The sequence below is a fragment of the Erythrolamprus reginae genome, chromosome 3 (assembly GCF_031021105.1).
Source record: "Erythrolamprus reginae isolate rEryReg1 chromosome 3, rEryReg1.hap1, whole genome shotgun sequence".
In the NCBI taxonomy this organism is placed as follows: domain Eukaryota; kingdom Metazoa; phylum Chordata; class Lepidosauria; order Squamata; family Dipsadidae; genus Erythrolamprus; species Erythrolamprus reginae.
In genome coordinates, this window is record NC_091952.1 from 250,669,559 (window position 1) to 250,684,629 (window position 15,071).

The 15,071-nt window shown below is 39.7% G+C and overlaps 1 pseudogene; it reads left to right on the forward strand.

Moving 5' to 3' along the window:
- Positions 1–2,321: 2,321 nt before the first annotated feature.
- On the forward strand, positions 2,322–10,779 carry LOC139165481 (mas-related G-protein coupled receptor member H-like; annotated as a pseudogene).
- Positions 10,780–15,071: the final 4,292 nt, after the last annotated feature.

Genomic DNA, 15,071 nt, shown 5'->3' on the forward strand with positions numbered 1-15,071 from the left:
AGCTGCCTTTTGCAATTGACTGATGGTGAATTTGTTAGTGCCTATGGATTTCAAACTCCAGCTTTCCGAAAGGTGCTTTTTTCAGGAGGCAACTGGACTTTTGTAAGAGTTTTTTTTGTGGGGAGGGTGGAAGAGGTTTTGCTTCTCATCTAAGAACCTTCTTCAGTTCTGGCTGGATGGTGGGGAATGGAAATAATGCACTTGGGGAAAAGGAATCCTCAATCTGAGTATTGCATTGGCAGTTCTGTGTTAGCAAAAACTTCAGAAAAGAAGGATTTAGGGGTAGTGATTTCTGACAGTCTCAAAATGGGTGAGCAGTGTGGTTGGGCAGTATGAAAAGCAAGTAGGATGCTTGGCTGCATAGCTAGAGGTATAACAAGCAGGAAGAGGGAGATTGTGATCCCGCTATATAGAGCGCTAGTGAGACCACATTTGGAATATTGTGTTCAGTCCTGGAGACCTCACCTACAAAAAGATATTGACAAAATTGAACGGGTCCAAAGACGGGCTACAAGAATGGTGGAAGGTCTTAAGCATAAAATGTATCAAGAAAGACTTCATGAACTCAATCTGTATAGTCTGGAGGACAGAAGGAGAAGGGGGGACATGATCGAAACATTTAAATATGTTAAAGGGTTAAATAAGGTTCAGGAGGGAAGTGTTTTTAATAGGAAAGTGAACACAAGAACAAGGGGACACAATCTGAAGTTAGTTGGGGGAAAGATCAAAAGCAACGTGAGGAAATATTATTTCACTGAAAGAGTAGTAGATCCTTGGAACAAACTTCCAGCAGACGTGGTTGGTAAATCCACAGTAACTGAATTTAAACATGCCTGGGATAAACATAGATCCATCCTAAGATAAAATACAGGAAATAGTATAAGGGCAGACTAGATGGACCATGAGGTCTTTTTCTGCTGTCAGACTTCTATGTTTCTATGAAAGACCAAAACTACTTGCAGACAGCTGGTAATTTGCAGGGGTGAAATGCTTTTGGTTCAGACCAGTTGAAGCAGACTGATAGAGATGGCTGCCTATGGTTTGCCAAGCCTCCAATGATGGTTAGCTGGCCATGCCCCAAAACCAATCCACCGATTGCTGGTCGTTCGACCTGAAAGCTGATTGTTATTGTTATTGTTATTGTTATTGGTTTTATTGGTTTTGTTATTGGTTTTGTTATTGTTGCTGTTATTATGTCAATACAACACAGCAAACGAGATCACTATGCGGGATTTCGTATTTCATCACCAGTCGGGCGCTTCCCAAGCACCTAGGACTGCATGATGTAGCGGCAAATTATGTGTGCCTTTTGCAATTGACAGATGGAGATTTTGTCAATTCCGATGGTTTTCAAATGTCCGCTGAGATCCTTTGGCACTGCGCCCAGTGTGCCAAGTACCACTGGGACCACTTTCACTGGCTTATGCCAGAGTCGTTGCAGCTCGATTTTTAGATCTTCGTATTTCACTAATTTCTCTAGCTGCTTCTCCTCAATTCTGCTGTCTCCTGGGATTGTGATGTCGATGATCCATACTTTCTTTTTCTCCACGGTCATTATGTCTGGTGTGTTATGTTTCAAAATTCGTCAGTTGGAAGTGCCACAGTAGTTTTTCTTGCTCATTTTCAAATACAGTTCTTTGACACTGGTAGATGGTAGCCCTGACACAAGTTGTTGTTGTTGTTGTTTGTTTATTTATTTATTTATTTATTGGATTTGTATGCTGCCCCTCTCCACAGACTCGGGGCGGCTAACAACAATGATAAAAAACAACATGTAACAATCCAATTCAATAAAACAACTAAAAACCCTTATTATAAAAACCAAACATACACACAAACATACCATACATAACTTGTAATGGCCTAGGGGAAGGAATATCCTAACTCCCCCATGCCTGGTGACAAAGGTGGTGGGTCTTGAGTAATTTGCGAAAGACAAGGAGGATGGGGGCCATTCTAATCTCTGGGGGGAGTTGATTCCAGAGGGCTGGGGCCGCCACAGAAAAGGCTCTTCCCCTGGGGCCTACCAAATGACATTGTTGTTGTTGTTGTTGTTGTTATTGTTATTGTTGTTGTTGTTGTTATTATTATTGTTATTATTATTATTATTATTATTATTATTATTATTATTATTAATCAGAGTGACAAATGTTGGCTCAGCCTGTACACAAAGATCTTTACATATGACAATATGACAATTATTGATGAATTGTTTAATCCAATCTTGCTCTCCCCCCCCCTTCAATAGGAACTTCCATTCTAAAAGAAGAGATTATTGGAGCATTATAAAAGTCTCTTGAGGAAAATTCAGTCTGGGAAACATGAATGCCGTAGAAGAGTATCTGGACTATAATATTTCTGAATTTTACTATGGGTATCAAAATATGACAAATATTTCTACGAGTATCAAAATATATCAAAGTATCATTCATTCAGTCGTAATAATCACCTGCTGTATAGGACTCCCATTAAATGGAATTGCTATCTGGCTTCTTGGCTTCCAAATTAAGAGAAATCCTTTTACAGTGTTGATTCTGAATTTAGCCATTGCAGACTTTGGGTTTCTCATATTTATGACTATATTTTGCATTGATTTTTTTGTCCCTTTTATACAGGCAGAAATTTCCTGGCTTATCCTCTTTTGTCCCTTAAATGTTGCCTATATCAATGGTCTATTTCTCCTAACAGCCGTCAGCATTGACCGGTGTGTTGCTGTCTTTTTCCCAATCTGGCAGCACTGTTCCCGGCCAAAATATTTGTCCCCTGCTATCTGTGTCTTCCTCTGGATCTGCTCTTTCTTCCTGGGTGGAATTCTGAACATTGTGGGATACTTATGTTCATATAATACCCTCAAGAATCTCCATTTGCTTGTGACTCCAATGATTTGCCTCCCGCTCATCACAACCTCTACTATGATCCTATTCATCAAAATACGCCTTAAACCCGAACAGATCAAATGTGGATGACTGTTAGTGATGATCTTAATTACTCTCCTCTGTTTCCTTATTCTTACTCTTCCTTTACATATCTATGTGTTCACTACTCACTTTCTTAAGAATAATTTGTTTGAAGTTAATGAACTAGATTACTACTTATCTCCGACCGCTTCCCTAAACAGCAGCATTAATCCGGTGATCTATTTCCTGGTTGGGAGAAAGAAACGAACTCGGACGAGGGAGAGCATCAAGGTCATTTTTCAAAGAGTCTTCAGAGATGATGGAGCTCCTGAAATCTGACAAAAGTGTACCAACGCAATTTCAGTCCTCTGTAAATGGAATATTGTAGCTTTTCATCAGGGCCGCAAGAATCGCTTATGCTCAATATTGGAAAGACGGCAAAACTCCATTAGACAATGTATTGATTGAAAAAATATACAGGTTTGAAAAAGTGGACAAATTGACAATAAAATTAAAAGGACCAAGTGATTTGGATTATTATAACGTTTGGACTAAATGAGACAATGTGGAAAAAAGACCAAGAAATGGGAACAAGGAAAACATACGAAATATTGTAAATAGATATGTAAATAACAATGTATGAGATTTGGATCTAGATCTGTGTGGAAAGGACAAGATGTTTAAAGACAAAAAAACAATAAAAATAAAGTTTTAAAAAAACAAATAAATTTGAATAAATAACACGAATCCCGCACAAATCCCAGCGACCGGTTAGGTCCCACAGAGTTGGCCTTCTCCAGGTCCCGTTGACTAAACAATGTCATTTGGCGGGACCCAGGAGAAGAGCCTTCTCTGTGGCGGCCCCGACCCTCTGGAACCAGCTCCCCCCAGATATCAGAGTTGCCCCCACCCTCCTTGCCTTTCACAAGCTCCTTAAAATCCACTTCTGTCGTCAGGCATGGGGGAATTGAATTTTTTTCCCTTCCCCCTAGGCTTATAGGATTTATACATGGTATGCTTGTTTGTATGATTGGTTGTTTAAATTGGGGTTTTTTAGATTATTTTTTAATATTAGATTTGTAACATTGTTTTATTTATTGTTGTTAGCCGCCCCGAGTCTTCGGAGAGGGGCGGCATACAAATCTAATAAATAAGTAAGTAAGTAAGTAAGTAGGTAGGTAGGTAGGTAGGTAGGTAGGCAAATGAATGAATGAATGAATGAATGAATGAATGAATAAATGAATAAATAAATAAATAAATGAATGAATGAATGAATGAATGAATGAATGAATGAATGAATGAATGAATAAATAAATAAATAAATAAATAAATAAATAAATAAATAAATAAATAAATAAATAAATAAATAAATAAATAAATAAATAAATAAATAAATAAATAAATAAATAAATAAATAAATAAATAAATAAATAAATAAATAAATAAATAAATAAATAAATAAATATAGGAGAAAACAGTACAATGCCAAATAAGAACAAAGGAATAAAGATGGCAAACAGGACAGGAATAAAAACACCCAAATGCCAAAAACCTAAAAGAGGTCTTTCATCACAGCCACACACACACACACACACACACACAATAAAACATAAAAACGAAATAATAAATGACAGGAAGAAAGGAATAAAACAAATTAACAAAAAAAATTCCAATCCAATCTGGGTTAAAAGATCCAGGACCAAAAGGTCTGCTTGACAACCATGGATAGAAAAACATTACAAGGGGTGATGAGCACAGCACAAAACATCGTGGGGTGTCCACACTGAAGGACTGCAAAAAATTTCACTACCACACTGTGGGTGTGCCTTATTGTGTGGGTGTGGCTTGATGGTCATGTGACCAGATAAGAGTGGCTTGCTGGCCATATGACCAAGTGGGAGTGACTTGAAAATCATGTGACCGGGGTGTGTGGCTTAAAGGTCATGTGACTGAGTGGGAGTGGCTTGCCGACCAAGATAAGTTTTCAAATAGGTGTTTGGACCCTTTTTCAGTTGATTAAGTCACATTATTTGAATAGCAAGAAAAAGGACAAATGATAGATAGCATTATTTGTTGAGGACCACAGGAACATTTTAAGGTTTTGTACTGAACCCACAAGGATTAGGCAAGTCACTCAGCAAAATTGCAGCATCGCAAAAACACGGAAGTCCTTGAAACCCCACCTCCAGACTTCCATGTTTTTGTGATGCTGCGATTTCGCTGAGGCTCCCCTCGCTCGGAAACCCCACCTCCATATTTCCGTTGCCAGCAAAGCGCCTGTTTTTGCGTTGCTGGGATTCCCCTGCAGCATTGCAAAAACACAAAAGTTTGGAGGTGGTGTTTCCCATGGAGGGAAGCCTCAGGGGAATCCCAGCAGCGCAAAAATGGGAGCTTCGCTGGCAACAGCGGTCCAGAGGCAGAGCATCCCAGTGGCGGAGGCTTGGGTTTGTAAGGTGAAAATAGTTTGGAAGAAGAGGCAAAAAAATCTAAAAACCCAGGTTTGTATCTCAAAAACTTTATTTAACGAGGGGTTTGTAAGACAAGGTACCACTGTATATAATATATATGTCACATGTTTATGCCATATACATACATACATACATACATACATACATACATACATACGTACATACATACTGTGGTACCTCTACTGTGACCAGGTTCTTAAGTAGAAAAGTTTGTAAGGAGAAGCAATTTCTCCCATTGGAATCAATGTAAAAGCAAATAATGTGTGCAAACCTATTAGGTTTTGTAGTATATATATATATAGTATATATGTGACATATATATATATGTCACATGTTTTTGCTGAATTTTTAAAATAGGATAGGATAGTACTATTTTGGCCTTGTTCTAGCCTCATCAGCTAGCCATACGCTTACTGGGATTTGATCCTGCAGCTTCTGCCTTGTAAAGCAGACAATTAACCTCTAGGCTACAGGATCTGATCTCTTCAGCTTTGTACCAGGGAAGGGTACTAATAACCTGAAGAAGAAATAGCAGAGATCTAAAATGCAAGCCTAATAGCGGCGATTATTTACCACAAAAAACGGTTGGATAATAGTGGGTGGAGTTGAATGCCTATTGTATAAGGATCACTGGCAAAGCAAAACGGAAAGAGATCGAGAAAGAACAGGACTTCCAAAACTGACTTTTACCCACAGGATCCCTGGTAAATTCCGGCACTGGTTTGGTGGATTACTTGGAGTGTTTGATTGGACTTGGAGTGTCTGGAGTGACTGTTTATATTGGATTTGACTGATTTAGGATGAAATCAAATTAAATTAAAAAGGCGTTCCTCTTTCTGGAGAACCATATCCAATTTCCTTGAAGAAGAATTTAAATCTTAGGACTGTGAATTTAAACCATAGGACTGTAAGGCTATTTGCTGATATCTGATTGTTACTTTGGACTTTGGACTCTGGACTTTGGACCTTGTTTGTTGGACTTTTCGTGCCTAGGACCTGAAACAAAGGTGATGTAATTTTTTAAACTATTTCCCCGGCTCCTGCCTCCCCCAATGAGAAGAGGGGGAAAAAAAACTTTCCTTTGGACTTTTGAAGGTTTAAAACTTTGTCTCTTTGTACTTGTCTTACAACCTAGAATTCTCTATAGCTGACATAATTTTTTATGAAAAAAACCCTGATGAATTGTTAAACTATATTGATTTGATTATTTGACAAATTAATTAACTTATTAACTGATTAATTAACTGACTATTTAATATTATATATATTTTATATTATATATATTTTAAGTAATTGATTAGAGTATTTATAGCATTTACAGTACAGTGTTCCCAGACCGTCCGCGAAAGTCAAATTTCTGCGAAGTAGAGATGCGGAAGTAAATACACTATTTCTGGCTATGAACAGTATCACAAGCCTTCCCTTAACACTTTAAACCCCTAAATTACAATTTCCCATTTTCTTAGCAACCATTTAGATTATTACTCTCCATTTTTATTTATCAGTTTATTAAAAAAAATATTTCTTAAAGGTGGATGAAAGTTTGGTGATGACATATGACGTCATCAGGCGGGAAAAACCATGGTATAGGGGGAAAAAACACAAAGTTCGAACCCGCGAAAATCGAGGGAACACTGTATTTATAATATTTAGAGAATTTAGTATTTATAGTATCACAGTCTTTACAGTATTATAGTAGCATAGTATTATAACTTCCGTAGCTTTGAAAACTAATTACCCTATCAACTTATTAACTTTGATTATAAAACCTACCAAATTATTTATCTATATGTTTAAGAAACAGGTTTTAATAATATGTAGGTAAAATTGAGTTCCAAGGCAATACTTCTTTTATTTATTAGATTGATCAAGTGACTCTCACTTAATAATTAGAATTGTACTGAATCTTGCTAGATTTACTGTAAACATATGCTTAAGTGGGATAGTTTAAATAACTTAGCAATAATGGCTTCCAGAACACTTATTTACTTATTTACTTATTTACTTATTTACTTATTTACTTATTTACTTATTTACTTATTTACTTATTTACTTATTTACTTATTTACTTATTTACTTATTTACTTATTTACTTATTTACTTATTTACTTATTTACTTATTTACTTATTTACTTATTTACTTAGTTACTTAGTTACTTAGTTACTTAGTTACTTAGTTACTTACTTACTTACTTACTTACTTACTTACTTACTTACTTACTTACTTACTTACTTACTTACTTACTTACTTATTTGTATGCCGCCCCTCTCCATTAAACCGTTTTCCCAAGCAATCTCCAAGTTCCCAATGTCTTTTTTCCCACTTGGAACTAAACCCAGAAGGACCTTTCTTCTGACATTAACTGCGTGCATACTTTACCCAACAGGAAACATCTCCTCCATACAAACTTTTTTCATTTCAAAATACTTCCATAATACAATAAAAACAGTATTGAGTTTTTTTTAATTTAATTAATTTAAGTTAAAAAAAAAAATTAGGAACCCCAATATCAAATTTAGAAGTAACAAACTCAAATACTATTTATATACATTAATATACCATAGCACCATTATACCATTGAAACAAGAAGGATATACGATTGATAAAATGATATGAAGATCATGGCAATGTATTTATGTAACCGATGTATAACAAAGCAGTAAAAGGAAGATTTTCCTTTGTAGATCAGACATAAGCTGCACACAAAATTCACTACTCCTAGAGTAGTTCCAATTGTAAATAACGATATCAAATATGTAATACATAAAGCAGAGTGCTTTATTTTTTTTCTTTTATCTCTTTTCACACTTATCTCTTTTTCTACTCACCTTTCCCTTTTTTCTTTATTTAAATCTTTGTGTATATACTGTTGTATTGTATGTATTGTTGTTTGTTATGTAATTTTAATGTAAATACTTAATAAAACTTTTTTCAAAAACAAAACAAAACACAGTATTGAGTTAGTAAGCCAATTATAATTCCCCCCCCCCAAAAAAATGATTAGTTCCCATTAATTACTTCCTATATTCATCGAACCCACCAAGGAAATATCTGAGCAAACTCACTATAGGAACCTATTTGTGTTATTGTTCAATTGTTATTCTGTCATATCAGTGCTTATTCCATTCTAAAAGAAAAAAAAACAACTTATCATGTTTGCCCTAATATAATTAATGGATAACATTCAAAATGAACACTCCAGCAAAAAAGCCTTAAATCTAGTCAATACTTTGATCAGTTTATGAAAAAAATGATTTTCTCAAACTTTATCCTGATGAAATTTCAAAGGACAGAAGGAAAACTAAATTGGTCTCTCCCCAAGATTTGTATGCCGCCCCTCTCTGTAGACTCGGGGCGGCTCACAGCAATAATAAACAATATACAGTGGTACCTCAAGATACGAACCCCTCGTCTTACGAACAACTCGTGATACGAACCCGGGGTTCAGAAAAATTTTGCCTCTTCTTATGAACTTTGTTCGAGTTACGAACCGGCGTTTGGAGACTGCTGGGAAGCTGCGCGGCTGTTTTAAAAGGTGACAGCCGGGCGGCGGGGCTTCCCAGAAGCCTCCCGAACGCCGGTTCGTAACTCGAACAAAGTTCATAAGAAGAGGCAAAATTTTTCTGAACCCCGGGTTCAGTTCGGAGGGGGGGTGCTGGGAAGCCCCCCAGGCTGGCTGCAACCTTTTAAAACAGCCGCGCCTCTTCCCAGCTGTCTCCTGAAGCCAAACGCGGAAGTTCGGCTTTGGCGTTTGGCTTCAGGAGACAGCTGGGAAGCGGCGCGGCTGTTTTAAAAGGTCGCAGCTGGCCTGGGGGGCTTCCCAGCACCCCCCCGAACCCCAAACCCAGGTTCAGGGAGGTGCTGGGAAGCCCCCCAGGCTGGCTGCGACCTTTTAAAACAGCCACGCCGCTTCCCAGCTGTCTCCTGAAGCCAAACGCGGAAGTTCGGCTTTGGCGTTTGGCTTCAGGAGACAGCTAGGAAGCGGTGCGGCTGTTTTAAAAGGTCGAAGCCAGCCTGGGGGGCTTCCCAGCACCCCCCTGAACCCCAAACCCGGGTTCGGGGGGGTGCTGGTAAGCCCCCCAGGCTGGCTGTGACCGTTTAAAACAGCTGCGCCGCTTCCCAGATGTCTCCTGAAGCCAAACACGGAAGTTCGGCTTTGGCGTTTGGCTTCAGGAGACAGCTGGGAAGCGGCGCGGCTGTTTTAAAAGGCCGCAGCCGGCCTCGGGGGCTTCCCAGCACCCCCGAACCCCAAACCCGGGTTCGAGGGGGTGCTGGGAAGCCCCCCCAGGCCGGCTGTCACCTTTTAAAACAGCCGCGCTGCTTCCCAGCAGTCGCCGAAAGCCGTTTTTTTGCGGGGGTTTTTTGGTTGCACGGATTAATTGACTTTACATTGTTTCCTATGGGAAACAATGTTTCGTCTTATGAACCTTTCGTCATACGAACCTCCTCCTTGCACCAATTAAGTTCGTATCATGAGGTATTACTGTATAACAAATCTAATAATTTAAAAGAAACACTAAAAGCCCAATTATTAAAAGCAAACATGCACACAAACATACCATACATAACTGTATAGGCCCAGGAGAGATGTTTCAATTCCCCCATGCCTGACGGCAAAGGTGGGTTTTAAGGAGTTTACGAAAGGCGAGGAGGGTGGGGGCAGTTCTAATCTCTGGGGGGAGCTGGTTCCAGAGGGTCGGGGTCACCACAGAGAAGGCTCTTCCCCTGGGTCCCGCCAAACGGCATTGTTTAGTTGACAGGACCTGGAGAAGGCCAACTCTGTGGGACCTAATCGGTCACTGGGATTCATGCGGCAGAAGCCGGTCCCGGAAATATTCTGGCCCGATGCCATGAAGGGCTTTATACACTTTGAATTGTGACTGGAAACTGATCGGCAACCAATGCAGACTGCAGAGTGTTGGTGTAACATGGGCATACGTAGGGAAGCCCATGATTGCTCTCGCAGCTGCATCCTGCACGATCTGAAGTTTCCAAACACTTTTCAAAGGTAGCCCCATGTAGAGAGCGTTACAGTAGTCGAACCTCGAGGTGATGAGGGCATGAGTGACTGTGAGCAGTGAGTCCCAGTCCAGATAGGGCCCCAACTGGTGCACCAGGCGAACCTGGGCAAACACCCCCCTCGCTACAGCTGAAAGATTACTCAGAACGGGGGGGGGGGGGGGTCAAACTCTGCTGCTTACTACTCCCACAAGACAAAGATCACTTGAAAGAGGAAAAACCCTCTTCTTGACCACAGAAGCTAGAAGTCACATTGAACACTCTTCAGGAAACACTTCTAAAAATGCAAGATAATAAAACTAAAAGTTTGGATGGAGTGAAGAATGAAATTAGTGAATTGAAGACCGACATGGGGAAAATGGATGGAGAGCTGGAGTTATTCGAGCTGCCTTAACTAAAAATGAACATGAAATAGAAGAAGTTAAGAAGAGGACGGAAGTAACAGAAAGAAAACAAATAGGGGGAAAAAAAACAGATGACAGATTAGAAACCATAAATAAAGCTTTGCTTGCCCTAGCAGAAAGGCAAAGGCACCAGCCTGAAGATGACAAGTAGGACCTCGTTGAAATGTCACCAGGAATCTCTGAAACTTACACGGGAAGAAACCCAAATATGCCAAGACCTACACACACACACACACACACACACATATATATATATATATATATATGTGTGTGTGTGTGTGTGTGTGTGTGTGTGTCACACGTGTTTTTGAAGAATTTTAAAATTAAGGGAGACTAGGATAGTACTATTTTGGCCTTGTTCTGGCCTCATCAGCTAGCCATACCCCTTGCTGGGATTTGATCCTGCAGCTTCTGCCTTGTAAGGCAGAGAATTAACCTCTAGGCTACAGGATCTGATCCCTTCAGCTCCCTACCAGGGAAGGGTTATATTTTTTTTTTCCTGTCGGATCACCCTGGTATATTGAAGCAGCATCGCAGTTTTCTTTTTGCCTCTAGGCCCAACCCGGGGCCATTTCCAAGGCAGTTAATTTGTTCATAGCCGACCCTCTATATTCTGTATGTGTCACATGTTTTTGCTGAATTTTAAAATTAAGGGAAAATAGGATAGTACTATTTCGGCCTTGTTCTGACCTCATCAACTAGCCATACCCTTACTGGGATTTGACCCTGCAGCTTCTGCTTTGTAAGGCAGAGAATTAACCTCTAGGCTACAGGATCTGATCCCTTCAGATCCCTACCAGGGAAGGATTATATGTTTTTTTTTCCTGTCGGATCACCCCAGTATATTGAAGGAGCATCAGGGGCAAAAAGGAAGCTGTGACACTCCTTCCATATACCAGGGTGATCCAACAGGAAGAAAACCATATACAGTGGTACCTCATCTTATGAACGCCTCTTCTAATGAACTTTTCAAGATACGAACCTGGTGTTTTTTTGCCTCTTCTTCCGAACTATTTTCACCTTACGAACCCAAGCTGCTGCTGCTGGGATGAAGGGGTTTCTTTTTTCCCCCTTTTTTGAAGAAAGAAAAGGGAGGGGCTGCTTGGAGTAGGAAACATTTTGCAGAGAACAACGTGCTTGCAAAGGAACTGAAAGGGTGCCTTTTTAAGAAAGAAAAGGGAGGAGGGAGGGGCAGCTTGGGGGGTGAAAATTTTTGCAGAGAACAACGTGCTTGCAAAGGAACTGAAAGGGTGTCTTTTTAAGAAAGAAAAGGGAGGAGGGAGGGGCAGCTTGGGGGGTGAAAATTTTTGCAGAGAACAACGTGCTTGCAAAGGAACTGAAAGGGTGTCTTTTGAAGAAAGAAAAGGGAGGAGGGAGGGGCAGCTTGGGGGGTGAAAATTTTTGCAGAGAACAGCGTGCTTGCAAAGGAACTGAAAGGGTGTCTTTTGAAGAAAGAAAAGGGAGGCGTTCCCCCCCTTGCCTTTCTTCCTTCCCACTCACCCTTTAGCCTAGCCTTGCTTCTTCCACCCGCCCCCTTTAGCTGCTCCTCCCTGCCCTCTGTTCGCCTCCCTTCTAAAGTTTGGGATTTTCCTGAAGGATTTGCACGCATTATTTGCTTTTACATTGATTCCTATGGGAAACATTGTTTCATCTTACGAACTTTTCACCTTTGTATGTTTGTATGATGAGGTACCACTGTGTGTGTGTGTGTGTGTGTGTGTGTGTGTGTGTGTGTATATATATATATATATATATATGTTTTTCTTAAGTCGGATCACCCTGGTATATTTAAGGAACGTCACAGCTCCTTTTTGCCTCTAGGCCCAACCCAGGACCACTACAAGGCAGTTAATATATTTATAGCCGACAACTATATTCTGTATGTGTTAAAATGTTTTCAGCTGGAATTTTAAAATTAAGGGAGACTAGGATGGTCCCATTTCGGCCTTATTAGGCCTCATCAGCTAGCCACACCCCTTTCTTTTACTGGGATTCGATCTGGTGAACTCTGCATTGTAAAGCAGAGAACTAGCAGTTAGAGCTATTCGATCTGAATCCTTCCAGCTCTGTACCAGGGAGGGGCTATATGTTTTTCTTAAGTCGGATCACCCTGGTATATTTAAGGAACGTCACAGCTCCTTTTTGCCTCTAGGCCCAACCCAGGACCACTACAAGGCAGTTAATATATTTATAGCCGACAACTATATTCTGTATGTGTTAAAATGTTTTCAGCTGGAATTTTAAAATTAAGGGAGACTAGGATGGTCCCATTTCGGCCTTATTAGGCCTCATCAGCTAGCCACACCCCTTTCTTTTACTGGGATTCGATCTGGTGAACTCTGCATTGTAAAGCAGAGAACTAGCAGTTAGAGCTATTCGATCTGAATCCTTCCAGCTCTGTACCAGGGAGGGGCTATATGTTTTTCTTAAGTCGGATCACCCTGGTATATTTAAGGAACGTCACAGCTCCTTTTTGCCTCTAGGCCCAACCCAGGACCACTACAAGGCAGTTAATATATTTATAGCCGACAACTATATTCTGTATGTGTTAAAATGTTTTCAGCTGGAATTTTAAAATTAAGGGAGACTAGGATGGTCCCATTTCGGCCTTATTAGGCCTCATCAGCTAGTCACACCCCTCAGATCACTAAAACATAATCACCCAATCTATTTGCTACATTCAAAACAAATCTCCACCCCCACACTACATACTAGGAAGAAATGTCAGTTGCTAACATTCCATTTACAACAACACAAAGATTGGAACCTCAGCCTGAAGATGGTGAATGTGATTTCGCCGAAACGTCGCATAGACATGCAAAACATTACACAGGGCAAAACCCGAACTCAGAACAATCTACATATATATATATATATATATATATATATATATATATATATATATATAATATGTTTTCGTAGATTTTCACGGGTACAGGTATGACGGTCTTGGTATATTCGGGTTTCTTCCCGTGTAGGATTTGGAAATTTCTGGCGACGTTTCGATGAGGTCTCACTCATCATCTTCAGGCTGGTGTTTCTGTCCTTTTTCTCAGGCGAAGTCTTCGCCTGAGAAAAAGGACAGAAACACCAGCCTGAAGATGATGAGTGAGACCTCATCGAAACGTCGCCAGAAATTTCCAAATCCTACACGGGAAGAAACCCGAATATACCAAGACCGTCATATATATATATATATATATATATATATACATACACACACACATAGGCATACACACATATACATATGCATATACATATACATTTACATATACATATACTGATGAGAGCTAAGTAACATTAAATAGATCTTTACTAGTCTCCCTTTATTTCTTTATTAATTCTTTGCACGTTTGGGATACACATACACTCATACACACACACACACACACACACACACACACACACTTGCTTGATTGTTTCCTCATTGCTTATTTGACTCCTAGGGCAATCATTGAGTTTTGTACCTCATGATTCTCGACAAATGTATCTTTTCTTTTATGTACACTGAGAGCATAGGCACCAAGACAAATTCCTTGTGTGTCCAACCACACTTGGCCAATAAAGAATTCTATTCTACTCTATTCTACACACACACACACACACACACACACACACACACACACACATGTATATGTACATATTCAGATACATACATAAATACATACATACCCCATTTTTGAAAGCTGCCTAAATTTGCAAGCAACTTCCTCCTTCTTTGTTCAAAATTGATGATTATCTTGCAAAGACTAGACCTAGCTCTTCTTATCATTTGATGGCCTCACTGATTGGGCAAAACACGGACTAGCTATAGTTGAAAGTGGGACAACTTTCACTGGCTTATGCCAGAGTCATTGCAGCTCAATTTATAGATATTCATATTTCGCAAATTTCTCTAGCTGTTTCTCCTCAATTCTGCTGTCTCCTGGGATTGTGATGTCTATGATTCGTTAGTCGGAAGTCCCATAGTAGTTTTGCTTGCTCATTTTCAACCACTTTTTCGGGCTTATGATCCCATCAGTTCTTTGACACTGGCAGGTGGTAGCCCTGGCATAAAAGTTGTTGTTGTTGCTTTTGTTGTTGTTTTTGTTGTTGTTGCTTTTTAAATTGTTGTTGTTGATTTTTGTTGTTTTTCCAGCAAAGTGCTGGAAACTCAGCTTCTGCATATGCTGAGAAGAAAAATAAAAGTAAAAATAAAATAATTTGTTGTTGTTGTTGTTGTTGTTGTTGTTGTTGTTGTTGTTAGCTCTGGGCCAGCTCCTGCCCCAAGGACTGTGGATGT